Source organism: Corapipo altera, unplaced genomic scaffold, assembly GCF_003945725.1.
Source record: "Corapipo altera isolate COAL_440 unplaced genomic scaffold, ASM394572v1 61, whole genome shotgun sequence".
NCBI lineage: Eukaryota > Metazoa > Chordata > Aves > Passeriformes > Pipridae > Corapipo > Corapipo altera.
In genome coordinates this window covers 2,219,422-2,236,849 of record NW_020884910.1, presented here as the reverse complement: position 1 = coordinate 2,236,849, position 17,428 = coordinate 2,219,422, and the positions used below count along the sequence as shown (strand labels likewise).

General features: G+C 39.6%; 1 protein-coding gene across 16 annotated transcripts in view; it reads left to right on the top strand.

The window, feature by feature from the left end:
- ZBTB20 (zinc finger and BTB domain containing 20) overlaps positions 1 to 17,428 on the top strand; it is a 502,167-nt gene that overhangs the window by 313,772 nt on the left and 170,967 nt on the right. For 11 of the 16 annotated variants that reach the window (XM_027653343.1, XM_027653324.1, XM_027653323.1 and 8 more), the window contains one exon: positions 1,789 to 1,894. The gene's annotated coding sequence lies outside the window, so the exon portion shown is untranslated. The remainder of the gene's footprint in view (positions 1 to 1,788; positions 1,895 to 17,428) is intronic. The other 5 variants (XM_027653327.1, XM_027653319.1, XM_027653317.1 and 2 more) reach the window with 1 other exon arrangement.

Sequence of the window (17,428 nt, the reverse complement as noted above, 5' to 3'; positions counted from 1 at the left end):
TTCTCCTCATCTTGATATTGGAAATTAGCTGCTGTAGGAGGGACGAACACTGTTGTTACTGCATGCTGAAAATCATTAAACACACATGTTACCGTAGGTTGTATACAATATACAGTGAGAGAGGATTCCTACCCTGAGGCATGGAGAGTCTGCATAGGCAGAAAAGCTGGAGGAGAAATAGCGTCGTGGAGGATGGATGCGCTGTGCCTGTGATTTTCCAAGAGGACTGTGGCAGACCCAGTCCACTGACCTTGGTTGGTATTTGCCTTCCCCTGGCTGAGGCCAGTGGTCCTATCCTTTGTAACCGTGGCCAGGTGTTTTCCATTGGAATGATTTTTCAGTGAAAATCCTTTTTCTTGAAATGAAAATTTTCTTTGGGAATAAAGGTTTTACCCAAGAAAAGTCAAAATAAATATTTCCCAAATGCTGGTTCTGGAAGATTCTATACTCTTTTTTCTTTTTCCCCCTCCTTTTTCTGGGTACTTGATGGAAATTTTCTATTTTGATTATCTGAGAGTTGTATTTTTGTGGAAACACCTTCTCATGGGGAAAAAAGACCAACTTGGCTGGGGATTTTTTATTCCAACTCAGGAATTTTGGGGCCCCTTTCCCTCAAGTGATTATATGTGCATGATAAGATAGGTCCATTTTTATTTCAACTCAGTCTTTCTTAGTATAGATAATTGAATACAATTTAATCACGTGATTCTCATCTTCTGTAGGCAAATTAGTATACAGAATTTTCTGATATGGTTTTACAGTTATTGGGGCAAAACAAAGTTCTTGCTGATCACTGGGATTCCACTTTTCTGCGCACTGGTGACTGTGGAGCCATTTTGATTACTAGCAGATGTATTGAAGTCATTCTCATTACATCTACATCTGTGGAGAACACTGACTTTCGTTTTCTTGCTTTAATCTGAAAAGCGTAGATTCACTGACTGTTCTCTTAGTGGTTACTGAGAGTTGCTTTGAAGAACTCTTATTTTATGAAAAGGCATTGAGAATTCCGTCACAATAAACATCTCTAGACAGTCTTTACCTACTCTTGACTACTATTTTGAAGATGCACATTCCCAGTTATCTGTGGAAAGTATCAAAGTATGCTTTCTTGGTTCTGAAAAGCATACTTTAGAGTACTGCTCTCTATTATTTGTAGTATTCCATAGCCTACACTTGTCCTCAGGGAACAGTGGCATCAGTTGAACATATTGGGTGTGATTTTTTGAAGTATGCAGTTACCCACAGTCAGTTCCTTCTGTATGCAGTGTGTGTTAACACTACCTTCAACAAAGGCAGAGTTAGGCCTCTGCAGAAGACTGTAAAAACCAAAAAATGAAACCCACCTCTTGCACCCTGGGCTATTTACAGGCAAGAACATATGTTGGGAGTGCTTCTGCTGCTTTGCAGGGTGTTTGTTGAAGGGGCTTAGGCTGCTGTTAATTTTGATGCTATGATAGGTTTGTTTCTTTAATGTTGCCCTTTAAGTTTATCATATGTTTTCAAAGTATTCTATCTCTTGAAAAGAAATGTAAAAATTATTCTCTGTATCAAATAAAAAAAAAAAAAAAAGAGCCAAACCCACAGCCAAACTCTTAGATTAAGCTGTTCCAAGGTTTTGTTTATTTATTTCCTTATACTAAAGCCAGTACTTTTTATTTTGTTTTTCTCAGAGGTAGTCACTAGGTACAGTTTATTATTTATATAAAACTTACAATTTTATTTTCCTTTTCTTCTCTCCCTTTACTTTTCCCTTTCCTGACATCTCCATTGCATGTTGATGTGAAGAGCAGCAGCGGTTGGCAGTTTTCCTCAACTTTGCAAGAGAGAGAGATATTCGGTTGGAATGAAACCTTGCTCTCCATACATCCTGCTTGAGATGCAGCATTGAAAGGTATAATAATCTCATTTTCTGTCTTAAAACCAGAGCTGAAAACCACAAACAGGTAGAAATCTCAGTGCCAAACCACCTGTTGAGTCACAGACGAAAAGCCCTTGGCAATACTGTTCTCACTGTATCCAGTTGGAACAGTTACATGGCTGATTCCCACAGTATCTGTCCATACCTGCAAGTTTGGTAAAGAGGCTGATTCATTTGAGAGGATTTGGATTGAAATTTAGGTAAAGTTAGCATGGAAAAGAATCTTCTGATATTAGCCTTGCTTTTTGCCTAGAGTAGCATACATCACTGATATAATTTGGTTCAGCATTGAAAATACCAATCCTGAAGTCACACACTGTGCGTTATAGAGCAAAATGAGGTTTGCTGAAACAGCTTTGTGTGGAGAGTCCAGTTTTGCAATAGCATGATATCCTAGAGGTCAGAATTGAGGTGACTGGATGAAACTGTGAAGACAGAAGTTGTTAAATACCCTGCTAGTAGCATCAATACTTCATCTTTTGAGAGTATTACAATTCAGAAAGTCACTTGAAATCTAGTTAAAATGTTATCCTTGAACTGCTACACATATGCTCCCTGTGACATATGCATTACAAAAACAACCACTGTGTGTTGATATGGCATTAAAATTTTGGACTCCACCCACAAAAATTAATAACATTCTTGAAATAAGAGTGATGTAGGATGCTGACACATTTAAGCCCATATGTTCCTGGACTTGTGTCCTCCAGTGCATGAAAGAACTAGAAATCCCAGATACTCTATTTTTTCTTATTTCCTGTAAAGCCATGCTGGGAAAGTAGGAAAATGTAAGTGATGGCAGGCTTTGGACCATGAATAGTTAAGCCATATTTTATATTTTTATGTGCTCTTATCTGTTGTATTCCGTTAGTGGTACTAGTTGACTTCCATGGGTTTGTAGACACATAATTTAGAACAGATTTGGGCCACACTATTTATATTCATGCCGATTGCTTCATGTTTGTGAAACAATTATTTCCTGTGGATCTGTAGCATTGTCCAGTGTTGTGAAATGCTTTCGTATGTATATATGACTGGTTAAAACATGAAATGTGTTTTGAAGCAACATGACAAAGAACAGTAAAAGCTGCACAGTAACTGAGTATACTTGGCTGTCCATATAATGTCCGATTAATGTGGTTACTGTGCTCTGAAGCCTTTCCAAGGCTGAATAAGACATGCTGTGGCCTTGTAAAAGACACAGTTTTTCCCTGAATTTTCTTAAGATTTCCGTTACAGATGCTACAATGACATGAGGACACTGTAATCTGTATCTTTAGTAGCAGTAACAATGCAGGGTGTGAAGTATATCCCCAAAATCTGAAGGTGTGAATTCTAACCCATCAGCAAGCTGTGTGTGAGAATTCTATACAGTAAAACCTAATTCTGTGCTGAAGAGGAACACTGTGAACACCCAGAGTAAAATAAAGGATGTTCTGTTCTCTACTGCACTATCTTGAGCCAAACTTGGGATCTAAAAGCCAAGCGAGGTTCTTTCATCACCAGTCATGAAGATGCTGTAAGTCAGATTGTCCCCTCAGGCTATATTTTGACAATGTAGTAAATTGAGCTTTGGGAACTTTCTACCAGATCGAGAACTCTGTCACCTCAAAATGCAAAGCACGGATCCATTATAAATTCTCTGATGCAGTTTTTTAAATATATTTTGATGTGTTGACTTTTACCAACAAGCTCCATGCCTTATCTGATACCTTTTGTTCCCTGCTGCTAATGTTAACACATATAAGGGCTGGCAGAAATGTGATCTCATGCCCTCACATGATCCAGGTGAAGTCTGTACGGTGAAGTTATCTGTTAGTGCAGTCTCTTAAAGTTTCAATGTTTAAGCTCCATCAACTCAGTTACTCCTCTGCATTTTGTTGTCTTCCTATTCTTCAGTTAGTACTGGAAGGTGGCACAGGCATCAGGAAGTACAAAATTTGATTTATGTTGCAAGTGGGATCAGAAAATGTCTTTGATTTTGTATATGTGTGTCAACACTTCCAATTCGGTGAACTGTGTAGAAAAGAGTGAAAAAAGCTAAGTCTCGTTTCTTGCATAGAGTGAAGAGAGGATGCTACATGAAAACTACATAGGCAAGTTCCTTTTTACCTAAACTCTAGAGAGGCTAATGAAAAGGGAAACCTTCAGAGTTTTGATTTGAGGATGAATTTGGCCAGTATTAAAACTCGTCTAAAATTCCTGTTGTTTTCTTTTGCCTTCCTCTCCTTTGCTTTTCTGTGTTGTGTGATGAATGTATCATGTCCACATTTCGTGACTGGAGCTTTATACTTAAAAACCACATTGCCACAGTGACTGTCTTTACTAAATTATATTTCAGAATTTTTCCAGGGATTTTGTAGTTTGGAAAGCTGCTTGCAAAAGCTTCAATTTCAGAAATGTTCTGTACTTGAACGTCTATGGTTTCCTCGACCTTGATGGGCCAAGATGATTCTCGATCCGATTATCTTGGTCTCTGGAAGGAAGAATAGGGGAAGAGGAGGGAAGAACTTTATAGTGAGATTGTTGACACTGCTGTGTTTAAAATGTATTGTTTCCTGGAGTCTTGAGAAGTTTTCAATTTGTTTTCCTTCCCTCTCTGACCTAATTAATTTTCAGGGATATCCCCAGGGATGTAATTTATAAGACAAATGAATTACATTAAAAGTTGCTGTCATGGTATAAACCCCCTTGTTTAAGGTAAATTTAATATGTTTCTGTATTCTTTCCATCTTTGAATAGTAATCTACCAATGATGGTCTTTTTTCTTTATTTTTCACAAAATTTTAGATGTGTAGTATCTTATTGTCAGTATTGAAAACACTAAAAAAATAGAAATTTGGAAGGAGAAATAATACTATAATTCATCTGTGACTAGCAAAAACCTTCTGAAGTAGCATTACCTGAAAGGTAGGGCTTTTTCCTTTGACTTTTTTGTCTTTAAAAATAGATTTATGTAGAAAGGAGTCAAATAATAACTAGTATACAAGTTTACTCACCAATTTTCAGCTCACTGTGAGATAAAAACAGTTGCCCTCAAGAAAGGAGTTTTAGGAAGGAAAAGCACATACCACTTTCACTGTTCTGTTCAGGACTGTCCCAACTGCAGTGTTTGTATCTGTGAAGCTGTTTAACCTTTTGAAGCCCGTGGGTCTTTGTGCTGTCTTTTCATGCAACCTTTTTTTAATGTCCATGCAACCTACTGACTTCACTAAGATAACAGACACATTAAAACATTTACCTTGGGCTTCCAAGACTGTGCATTCTTTCCTGAAGGATTAAGGAGATACAAGGGATAATTACTGTTCCTGGTAAAAACTGTGGGCATTTCGAGAGGAGGAGCAAGTTTGCTGTAAATTCATGCCAAAATACAAGTTTGGAATTTATTTGGGTCCCAAAATTTTCCATTAGCATTGCAGCTAGGTCCTTATTCCTAAGGTTGGATAGTGGCACTGTCTTTCCTTTTCCATAGAGAATGAAATGCAGAAAATAGCTTAAATGGGGATAAAACAAAGTACGGTGCATCTTTAACAATTTTTGATTAGATGGAATAATCCAAGGAAGATAACTTCTTTTGTAAAAACGTACTAAACATAGCAAAACATCCCAGCATTAGCTCAGCAGAATATCCAAACCAGTGTTTAAAGTTCAGCTTGTGCTCCAGTGCAGCGCTGACATGGAGTACCTGTACCCTGGCATGGACTTCTGTGGCCAGGTCCCAGCAGCCAGATCCCAGCAGCTCACTCACACCCTGAGCAGGATTTGGGGAGGATCTTCTAGTAAGTGTGAGGCACTGCTGAGCTGGGAAGTTTGCCTCAGGAGATGACAGCAGGGAAAGGGTGTTGTGCAGGGAACTTATTTTGAAACACTGGATGCACTTTTTTTAGTTTTCTATTTCTATCCTGTGTTCCCGGCTTTTCTAAAGGAATCCTAAGTAATTTCGAAACTAAATTACTTCACTAGCAGTTTTGTGGCCCTCGTGAATATAACGAGCCTGACACACTCTCTGTATCACTTTTTCTTGGGGTGCTTAACAGTCCTAATCTTCCTTCTACGTTCAGACAGGATATTTCTTTAGCTAAAGATAAGGTTCAGAGGCAAATATAAAATAGTTATTTATTTTAGGTCTGCACTAACACTGCCTTTTTTTTTTTTCTTTTTTTTTCTTTTTTTTTTTTTCCTGAGATCATAAGTTATTTTCCTTTCTTTAGACAGATTATAGAGAACATGGTGCTATCCCACAGTCACCAGCTTCAGTTTTAAAATGGATCAAGTTTAGGTTCTGACATAATTGGCAGAGTACCATCGTTTTTCTACCCCTCCCTCAATCTGGGCCATAATTGTGGATATCCTGTGGACTGCAGCCCAGAGACTGCCAGTACTGGGAGCATAAGGAAGGGAAGAGATGATGGCAATAGCTTTGTAGCTTGACCTGACATTTGCATTGTTTCTCAGCTGCTAAGTGTGGTGAGGGGAGCAGAGGGTTTGGCATGAACTGTAAGAAATTGGCCACGATTTGGAGGAGTAATCTCACCTACCTGGCTCAGATGTTATTAGTAGGTGCTGTTTGCACTTTGAAAAAAACTAACACAAGGTGTATTTTAAATAAAGAGAAAGAAAGCAAATAGATAAAGTCATACTCTAGGTAATTCCACTGCTTGCAATGAAGTTGCACTGGGGATAGATATTGACCCCATAAAATACCTGGGTCACAGACAGCCTTATGACAGACCCTGATAGCTTTGTGAAGACAGATTATGTCAAACCCTCAAATTTGGAAACATAGCAATTCCTCTGTAGTAAGATTGCAAATGAACACCCATTTGGAGATTGCCAACATTATCACAGTTTGTCAGGGTGATCTCACAGCCCACAAAGCGCCGTAAGAGATTGCTTTACAAGTTCTGAAAGATTAGAGCGTTGAAGTATGTGACACCAAATGATGCTTTGATGCCTAGCTTTGTCAGTCAGCCAGACAAATAAATAATATCCAGTGTTTTTATTAGTGTAAAGCATAACAGGTAATGGAAATGTATGGAGAAACACTTGTCACAGCTACATGGAGTACAGAAATGTAGGCTAAAAGAAATTGGGATGTGTTGGTGTCAAATCCTTCGAACAGGCAGTTGTGTGTCTGCGTGGGTCAGTAACTGTAGCACAGCACTTATTGCCATTTCAGCAGGTAGTAGTTTAAAGCATTAGAATTGTTGCATGGCTAAATGAAACAGCAGAAATAATTTGGCAGTCTTGGATTTTGGTCACCTAGTGAAGCATGAAAACATATATTCTGGTAAAATAAGGATGGCTGACAAGAAGGAAAGGACCTGGGCTGCAGAAACTGCGGGTTCCTGTCATGGGTTGCAAGATGTACACTTAGAAAGTGTCATGGAATTAAGCAGTAGAAGAAGATAAAGTCCTACATTTCTTCATGGCCTGGAATTGTGGAAAAGCTTTTGGGTAATATGACATGCTCAGATTTTTGTTGAGAGTTCCAGGTCTCTTAAAACTTAAGAGATTGATGTGAAAATAATCTACAAGCATGGGATTTGCTGTTACCACTGAACTTTAAAGGGTACCCTTGGTCTGAAAACCATTTGTGGAGTTTCGGATGAAAGCCATTCACACTGGTAAAGAGTTCCAAACAAAGCAAATGTGTTAATCTTTGTGCTTTGATACAAAATATTGGTATATTTTTGCATATACCAGTGTTCCACCAAAGATCAGCCATGGATCTGATTTATGTCAATTTTCAGCCTCTAAACTTTGTGGAATAGAAGATCTAAGATGCACATTTGTTGCACTTCTTCTTACAGAGCCAGTAAGTTGTGGAAATGTCAGATGAGCTACAAACTTCCACATCTCTGATCTACCTATTGTTAGAAGACTATCATCTGCAGCTCTCTCTTACCAGGAGAGCAAATCATAATTTGTCCCTGACCCTGGAGACCTTCTGCCCCTTCTGCCCCTTTCTCCATCCTTATAGCAGCAGAGTACTCCTGGGTACCCAAGCATTAGTTAATAATTGCCTACACAAACCTGGAGAAGCTTGGATGGAAGACCCTGTGTGAGGGCATAGAATTATTATGACTATTATTAACTGAATTCCTAAACCTAGACAATGTATTTGCACATGTAAGTAATTATGATGCACTTCAAGGCATTCTGTTTATAATGCTTTGTAATGCTTTGCTCTCCATTTCCTACAAATCAAATTACTCAGGGATAGATTTGATTTCCACATCATTTTGAAAATATTTTCTTTTTCTTTTTTTAATTTCCTTTGTATTAATTTTTTTCAAAGTTCAAAACACAACCAACTGTGACTAAATGCATAAACCCAAACAAAAACCCCCTAAAGTATAACAAAATTAAAGACAGCCTAAGATGATATGCAGCAAACAATGTAAATCATACCTAACAAACATGGTTGTAATAATATACCTTATCCATGTCTGATCCACTAATAACAAATACTTATTCAGAGAACAAATAACTCATTCTTTTTCTGAAAGAGACAAGACCCAAATTCAAATTATATCTTACAGTCTAAACAAATATGAAAAACCTACCAAATCTTCTTATAGAAATCCCAACAATCTTGTATTTTCTTGGTATCTTTTGGGAATAAGGAGATTGGGAGGAGGGGGAAAAAAGGCCAGCTTTTACTGGAAATGTGTGTCCTGATCCTGTAGCTTTTCCCTGAGAAGTCCTTGCTGCCTTCTGTTGAAAGGTTTCTGTTGTGGGTACTGGATTCAAACCAAAACCTGAAAGTACAGCTTGGGGTTGTTTTTAATAATTAGTGATTTTTCCCCTCCCTTATAAGAAGTTTCTTAAGAGTGTTGAGTTGACAAGCAGATTACAAATGATAACTCTGGTCAGTTTATAAATGCCATTACAGGAATAAAGACCGTTATTAGAAATTAATGAATGCTTTCCTTTCTCTGTCATGTCAGAAAAGGTTTTTGACATCTTCACGTTTCCTTTATGGTTAAATAAACAATTACTGTTTGCTTAACAGAATAGCATCATCCTCCTTGTCCTAAATTGGGGGTATATCACCATCTTCTCTAGGCCCCTGCACCCTCCCCTCCCTTTCATGAAGTTAGTCCTGTTCAGTTTAGTTCTGGGCCACGAGTTGCCATCAGTGTGGTTGTTGGAAGGACTACTTTCCAAAGCTGGAAAAGGCAGATGTTCAGGTATCTTGGAAGCTGTGGCACACCTTACATGCCACACAATGCACATCTGTCATTTGTGCTCAGGTCCTGATTCAGCTGGCTGCAATACCAGCTTTGCCACTTGCCCCTGTCAGTGTGCAAGGAGTTCTGGCCTCACTGCTTGCTGGTCAGAGCTCATGTCTAATGGCTTTTAAAGAAAGTGAGAAATATTTACCCTCTCACATTAGAGACTTAGGGGTAGAAAACAGCAGTCTGCCTCATGCTACTCACTCCTCCTCTGTGGGCTATGGTTCTTGTGGGGAGAAGAAACAGTCATTTGCTCATCTGAGCTGGTGAAACTGCTGCCTTGTAGGGGTTCTGTGCTAGGAGGTGTAACAGTGTGCTTCTGTGTGTCTTTTGATTTTGCCTTGAGGCCTCTTGTTATTCAGCAGCCCCCTCAACTCCTTGCCTGCTCCTTTCCCACTCCCCCAACATGTCCCTTTAGCTGCTGATCTGCCCAAAATGCTCCCCTGCTGCCCCTTGCCTGGGGTAGTCCCTCAGGGTGCAGGCAGAAGCAGGGGTGAAGGAGGGCAGGGTTGGCCAGACAAAGAGCACTGCTCCAGTGGCTGTGTGAAGGAGAGCAGTGGTGTGCTCACGCTGAGTCATACTGCTACTGCCTGGTAATGGGCTCTGTGCCCCTTCCCCAGACTTACACCAATCCTACACAGTGGCCCGTGACATCTATATGTCAGAGAGAGGATTGAGCAGCCCAACAGTGATCAGTGCCACAAGGACCCAAGTGGCTGATTTGTGTTGGAAACGTGAGGCTTTTTTTCATATATATTCTCAATATCTGTATAAATACCTGAATCATCTTGGAATCTGCTATTCTCCTTGCCTGGGGAGTTATGGTCATGAATTTTGAAGTTGCTAGGTGATACTTCTTCTCAACCATTGTTACTTGAAGTTTAAAAGGCACCTCTGGCTGAGTCCAGGCTGATTCTTGAAAGACCCACTGTCTAGTACATACAGTTGACATGTGAATACTTTAAAAACAAATGGGAGATGAGTAGGATGACTAGAGTGATGTAAGGTAAGGAACCATTGTTAGAGCTTCTTCTATTGTATTTTGCATCATGAGCTTCGGTTTAAATTCTGTCAACAGCAATTTGTATTTAAAACCAAAGCCATAGAAATTTCTCAACATCATAGCTGAGAAACGTGTCTTAAAAATGTGACTCAAGTATAGCTGGTACAGTATCATATTTCAGCGTGTGAGATCCCAGATTAATGCCATTTAAGTTTTTTTCTCTGTTTAAGTTGTTTTCTTTTTTATTGGGGAATACTTGATTCCACAATCATGATTTCCAGTGAAGATGTTTTCTTCCCAGCCTAAAAAATGAACCTTATTAGCTGGAATGTAAAATGAAAGAGAGAAATGGCTGTGCCAGCTGCAAAAACAGAGATCCCACATTCAGATACAGACCAATCCCCTAGCAGTGGGCAAACAGCATTCACTCCCTTCTGAGTACCAGGGAGAAAATCTTAATGCACTTTGTGTGTATTCTCCCTGAGATTCTTATTAAATGTCAGATACCAGACCCTTTTCCCCCATGCGTCTGTATAAAGTCCTGTCAGGGAAAAGAAGGATTTGGGGTAAAGGGAGGATGTTTATAGCACATATTCTGAGGGGCTGTGTAGAGCAAATTGACTTCTGTGGTAGATGGACTTAGGAATGAAATGGGGTAACAGGAGAAAAAAAAAGAGAAATTCATTCATGTGTAGGCAGAACTTCAAAGGTGAGAATTAGATTATGTTATTTCTTTTCATAGTAAAGTTGTCTGCTTCATGAAACAATGTCGTAGGTATTTAGCCTGTAATGTTTCCATAAGAATGCATTTCCATTTCCAAAGAGACAAAGAACCTAGGACATGGTTTAGGGATTGGAGAGAATGTATGTCAGTAACATCTGAGAAACTACTCTTTACATTGCAATGATAATTAAATTTGTGGTACTGGTGTAATTTTTTGATTGAGAGATGTGAAGCTTACAGTGCCTGTCATTTAGTAGGGCTCTGCTTTAGTCAAATTGGCCAAACTATCAGATAAAATTAGGCTACTGAATTTAAATCTTAAACCTCTTGTTTTTAGCATTGCAGCACATCACTTCAGTGCCCTGTAGCCCAAGAACTGCTCAAAGTATGGTTCATAACTTGAACTGGTGGTGTGCTGATCCAGAGCTGCACTGTGACACTTCCAGTTAATCTTTCTGGATAAGGATAGTAATTAAAATGTCTCTGTTGAGATCTAGTGTATTGTCCTGTGCTTGCATCTCTCTCAACCTGTCCTTGATTCTAGTTGTTTAAATGGTTTTGGATTTTAACCTTTTTGGATCTTCCCTTTAAAATTTCCCTTCATTTAGTCAGTGTGGAGATGATGTCTCTACTAGAGCCCCACATGGTTTTTCACTTGTGTCTGCTTTTTGAATTCTCACCAGCAAGAGGTTACATGCATAAGATTTGTTCAAGGAGGCTGTATTCGTTTTCAGGAGACATGTCTCCTGTTGCACTGTGATAACATGGACAAGTTAAAGTTGCATTTATTCTACAAGAGCTTAATTCTGTAGCTCCTACTGGCAGAACATCAGTGGTATAGTCTAGGTCAGTAGAAAGGGTTTGCTCATGCGTTGGAAGACTGTGGTGAGGCCATAAGATGCAGGACCTCCTCTATAGCACAGCCCAGAGGGTGGCAATAGCAGATGTTTGTGAATGGCAAGACCAAGCAAAATAATTCTCAGCAGAAATTTCACTTCATTGTGCTGAAAGGAAGTGAAGCACCATTTTTTGATACGACTGAAGAGTTTTACATTCTGTTGTGTTACAGATAGAGAAGAATAGTAAAGCAGTTTCTACTTGGCATGTTATCCGTGCAGCCACCAGTTATAGGGAATTCAGTCACGCACAGTGCCTTCACACCAGGGAAAGTAAACCTCTGTGATACGTAGCATAGTCATCAAACCCTCTGCATGCACATCTAATCTGTGCAGCCATTTCCTGGGTTATGGTCTAGTATGAATGCAGGTATACATTACTGCTTCCCATAATCGTGCCAGTGGACAGCAAAAATAGACATACAAAGTCTTAGGAAGGCAGGAAAACAAACACACACATGTTCTTCATCTCTCTGTGCAGTCACCATGTATCAAAAGTACAGATATGATGATACATCGTATGTCAGGGGGAAAAAACTAGACTACACCCCATGCAGCCATCACACCTTGAAAATAGACATAAAATGTTAAGTCAATATGAATACACAGCTCCTAACAGCCTAATAGAATAGATCACACCACAGCCAGGTACATCTGTTCTCAGCACTAACCATTATCATTAGCTTAAAACACTTATAATCACTGAGCTTCCTCAGGTCTGGGGACAGATTATAGCACGAAGAATCTGCTAAATAGATTTAGCAATGTAGCAAGCAGGGACCTTGACTACATTAAAACGATACATTTTGCATCTCAAAGGCTGTAGGCTATTTTCAGAGGAACAGTCTGAATGAAGAATGACACTAACACTGGATAGCAATTTCTTTATCACTGCTTAAATACGGAGCTTGAAACCCTTGGACAAACAATTGTGCCAAACTGGAAAACAATTTTTCTGTGAAAAATCAGGCCTGCCTTGTATGGCAAGTCATCAACCATCCTGTGTTCTCGTCAGACTTCTGCACAGGCTGCAAAGACCTAACTGTGACTGGACTTCAGACTGTGTGGCTGACAAAAGAAGAATCAAATCTCTCTTATGTATGAAAAGAAACAGAAGAAATAGTATGCTTCTCTCTGTCTCTCTGTGTTCACATGCTGGTATCTGACTGCTGTGAAGTGTGAGATACAGGTTCTTGCAGAGACCGTCAAGTCATGAAAGCTTCAGAGGAAGTTTCAAAAGCAAACAAACAAAAAAGCAGTTTGATATACATGCAGCAGTGATTACTAAGGTGGTGCACTGCTTCTTGTTTAAGACTTGATCTGAAGGAGCTGATGAGGAAGGTATGTGACTGATTCAGTGGCTGGCTCTTAAAGAACGGGAAGTGGAAATAGGACATTATGACCATGATAGAAATAAATTATGAAATACTATTTTTGATAATGAAAAGTGTCTGAAAGATGGAATAAAAGGCACGTATGTTTTGTATGTTAGCTGAGAACAGGTCCAAAGAAATAGGTAAAGGTTTAGCCTATACTCTCATACTTCTTGTCAGGAAATTCTTTGACCTTTATGAATGACCACAAAGGACAAATACCTCTGACAGAACTTCAGTGTGTGGTTCCATATATCTTCACCCAGACTTAGAGTTCTTCAAGAATACTTCAGCTCTTAAGAGAAAAAGCATGGAAGGCCATCCTGTTTTTAAGCAAGCTCACTCTTTTTTCTGTCTTCAACAGAGAGCTGAAATCCCATCTTCCACAGTGTAATCTTTTCCATATCTCCCCTCATCTTGTCTCATGCCCCTGATTTCTGAGGCATTAAGGCCAACAGGAGTTGTGTGTTTCCCCACAACTGAGCAGGCTGGGTGTGTGGCCTGATACCAACATTGGAACCTCCTTCACTGTTCTGATAAGGTGAAATGTCTTTGTTGTTCACTACTTTGACCTGCAGTTTGATAAGCTGTTTTTCCTGTGTCTGAAAGGCCACGTAATCTTCCCTTGCAAGGTCCTGAGAATGCTTCCTGGGGAAAGAATCCTTGCCTTCAGAGTACCCATATAACCTACACACAATGTATGGAGGTCCCCAGAAAGCTGCTGTCAACAGCCACGCTTGTCTGGCACAGTCTCTCTGTGCTAAAGGACAATCTGTAATTTTCTTGGGAGGCAGTCTGAATCCATGCAGTTAATTTCCTGAGGAACTGGTGGTTAGTACATACCTTACCACTCCCTGCTTCCTATGGTAAGTTTATTGCTTTCACTGTGTCTTCTTACATATAAATACAGACCATCAAGCACATGAGAAAGCTCCTACCAAAACAGGAAACCATATGGCACCCACTTCTGTCTTTGGAGAAAGGAAGGAGTAATTCATGGTAGGTATGTTGGATGGCATATTCAAAGCGATATCTGGATGATGCTCTTGTAGCATGGCCATGGTCAGGGAATCAAAACCTGAGTAGAATAGGTGACTACCATGGACCCTGGCAGGTGGAAAGGACAGCTTATGACAAGAAATAACTCATGGTACATGCCTGTTCATTCAGCCCCAGAATGGGGATAGGTGGGATATAATCTTTTTAAGAAAAAAACAACTAATAAAGTTGCCAAGAACAGATATTTTATAATCTGTGCTAAATATCTGCTGGAAAACATGAACAGCAATGAAACTGAGAAGACACTAAAAGAAATTCGGGGCAAAGTGCCAGACGCCCAGACGGAAGCAGAATGTGGACCAAAAAGCTTGCGACAATTGGGTAATTATGGTTTATGAATTTCAGCTTTAATCTGTAGTTCAGTGAGTCCTGATTAAATATCTGTTAAACACAATTAAAGTTTGTTTTTGTATTTCACCGTCTTGATCAGAATAATTAGAGACTGCGTGTTTCATGTCAAAAGTAGCAAGAGGAATTTTAGTGAATGAACATCGTTTTTAAAAGCCATTTGTAGCACCAGCTGTTGGCATTATTTTATATTTTAGTGTTATCAGCATAAAGATGGGTCCTCTCAATGCTGAATGCTTTCCAGCGGGGCTAAGATTCTGGGAAAGGCGTGATACAGTGGGAACTGTGCCGGGCCGTGGGGCTACGCAGGGAGCCCCAAGTGGGACTCTCTCACTACAACGTTAGACTGTGCGCTCGAGAGGTGCAGGGTGAGAAGTGCTGTGAACGGGTCATGTAGCGCCCAGCCTGCGCTTCTGTGCCAAAGATGTTTTAGATAGCAAGTGCGATGAGTGATAGGAAGGATCATTGGAAAGGGCACATATCTGATGAGCTGCATTTGGATTCTCTCATCGCAGTGTCTTATCAGAAGCTCCGGGTGTCCCCAGGGTTAGGTGTTAGAGTGTTAGCCCGGAATGATTATTGTGGTAGCATTATGAGTGCTCTTGGGAAGGAACCCTTAAACTGTGCTGCTGGTGCCTTAGCAAGGGCAACAGGCTGCAGTGATAGCCCTATGCAGTTACTGAAAAGGATGGGCATGCCCATGCCAGCTGCTGCAAGTACTATGTGTGTTCATTTCTATCAGAAGCAGTTTTATTTAAGTGAGAAGAGGGGGTAAAGTCTTCTAAGTTGTGCCTCTAAAGAATAGGAAATAGTGTGATGGAGGAAAAGCAGGATAGTTTTAAATAGAGGAAAGGCATACTGAGATACAGCTCCCATCGATGGAGCTAATTTTTTTTTCAAGAACCTGAAATGTGTCTGAATGTCACCTGAATGTAGTTAGGATGTATAAATAAATCCAGGGAGTGGGGGTGGGAAGGGACAGGGAAGGGTGTGTGCACATGTGTATGGCTGACCTGTTTTTAGCCTTCATCTGTCTCTTTATACCAGCAAAAATGAATCTTCAGTCACACTTAGTGGTGCCTGAGGAGAGGGAATAAATCTCAAATATCATAAGCTAAAAATTGAAAATACCTACTAAAGAGACTTGAAAGACAGTACCAGTTTCTCCTTTTGAGAATGTGTTTTGCTACTCTGTGTTTAGTTTACTTCAAATTGTATAGTTTTTTTGGCCTTTTCAGCTTCAGCATCTTTTCTGAGTGTCAAAGGAAGGAGAAATGCAAGTGTCCTATGCAGGGGAGACAGTCTCCAAGCACAGGACTGAAACCACAGTCCTACTGAGTAGTCATCCATTAGTAACAGCTCTCAGTCACCAGTGGCCTTGTGGAAGGTCTATGTGGTTCATTATCATCCTGCAGAACCACTTCATTTGCGGGCAGCTTAATGATTCAGTAAGAGAGTTGTTCAGTAAGCATAACTCAAAACTCAAGAAAGGTATTAGCTTATATAATATAGTTCCTTTTTTTGGTAACACTGGTCAGTTTCTTTGTGTTGCTTTACCTACCTTTCCAGCTAAGAGAGGGAAAATAGTGCCAAAGAAAACGGAATTTCTAAATTAGCCCTCCAATGAAACTATAGATCTGTTAATTCCTAAGTGAAATCAAGGTTAATGGTGAAAGAGTTGAACAGAACTTAAAAATCAAAGATACTTTGGAAGACAACATCAAAGGCATATCAAAATATGGTGGTCTTTTTATAAGCTGCAAGCCCTGAAGAGATGGTGCCCCTAATAGAGCTGAGGGAGAAAGGATCAAAGCGATGATCACATGAGTCTTTAAAGTAAAAAGAATATGTGGAGTGAATCTATGAAGAGACAGGTTTTGGATGAAACTTACATAGCACTGGGATCATTTATCGCATCTTGAAGCCCGGGTACAGTACAAATGATCAGATTTCACCAGGGAAGGAGGGAAAGAATATTCGATTCAGAATAGGAAAACTAAGGCCAAGTGTCTGTCTGTGGAATAACAATATCCGTGTTTAAATGTGTGTATATTTACATATATATATAAACAAATACATTTTTAAAGTGTGTATTTTATGAATTTTAGCCATGCCCACTTTCTTCAAGTGAAATATATTCTGGTGAAACAAAAGACATCGGTGGTATTTGGTCGAGTGCATGATTTTTTATTTTTACATCATAAAGCTACAAGGAGAAGAGAAATGGAGTTAGGGCTTTTCTGTTATCTTCTGTTGCATTTCTGAATTACTCTGGTTTTCCCTTGGAACCAGCTGTTTAAGTATATCTCATCAAATGGCTGAGCTTGTCCAAATCCACTACCCTTATGTCTGAGATTAAAAAAAAACAGGGCAGTGTGTAGGTCTTAATACGAGTTGCTTTATATGGGGGTGGGGATGGAAACGGAAATACTGATTTATAATTCAGTGTGTGTAGGCCTTTCACAAAGTGTATACATACAAGACCAGTAAAAAAAGGAGCTATTTCTTCTTTTGGCAAAGGTGTACGTAGTTTTTCCACGGAGTTTTATACTATGCCTGAGGGTCATTTCTCTTTTAAAGAAGCACTGACAGCTGTGATGAATGGCATTACCTGGGAAGAGGGAATATCTAGATGTTTAAACAGATCAGGTTTCTTCTTATAGAAGAGTAAACATTAGGTCACAAATCTGACTGTTCTACTTTCATGGACAATCAGGATCAATTCTACGCTACTTAAATGTGAACTGGAAAGGCTTAAGTATAGCTGCATGCTGACATTAACAGAGGAGGGTAGTTTATAACCTGTGTACGTTGTCACAGCTATCCTTTTACATGAAGTCATGGATGAATGCCATGTGCCCAT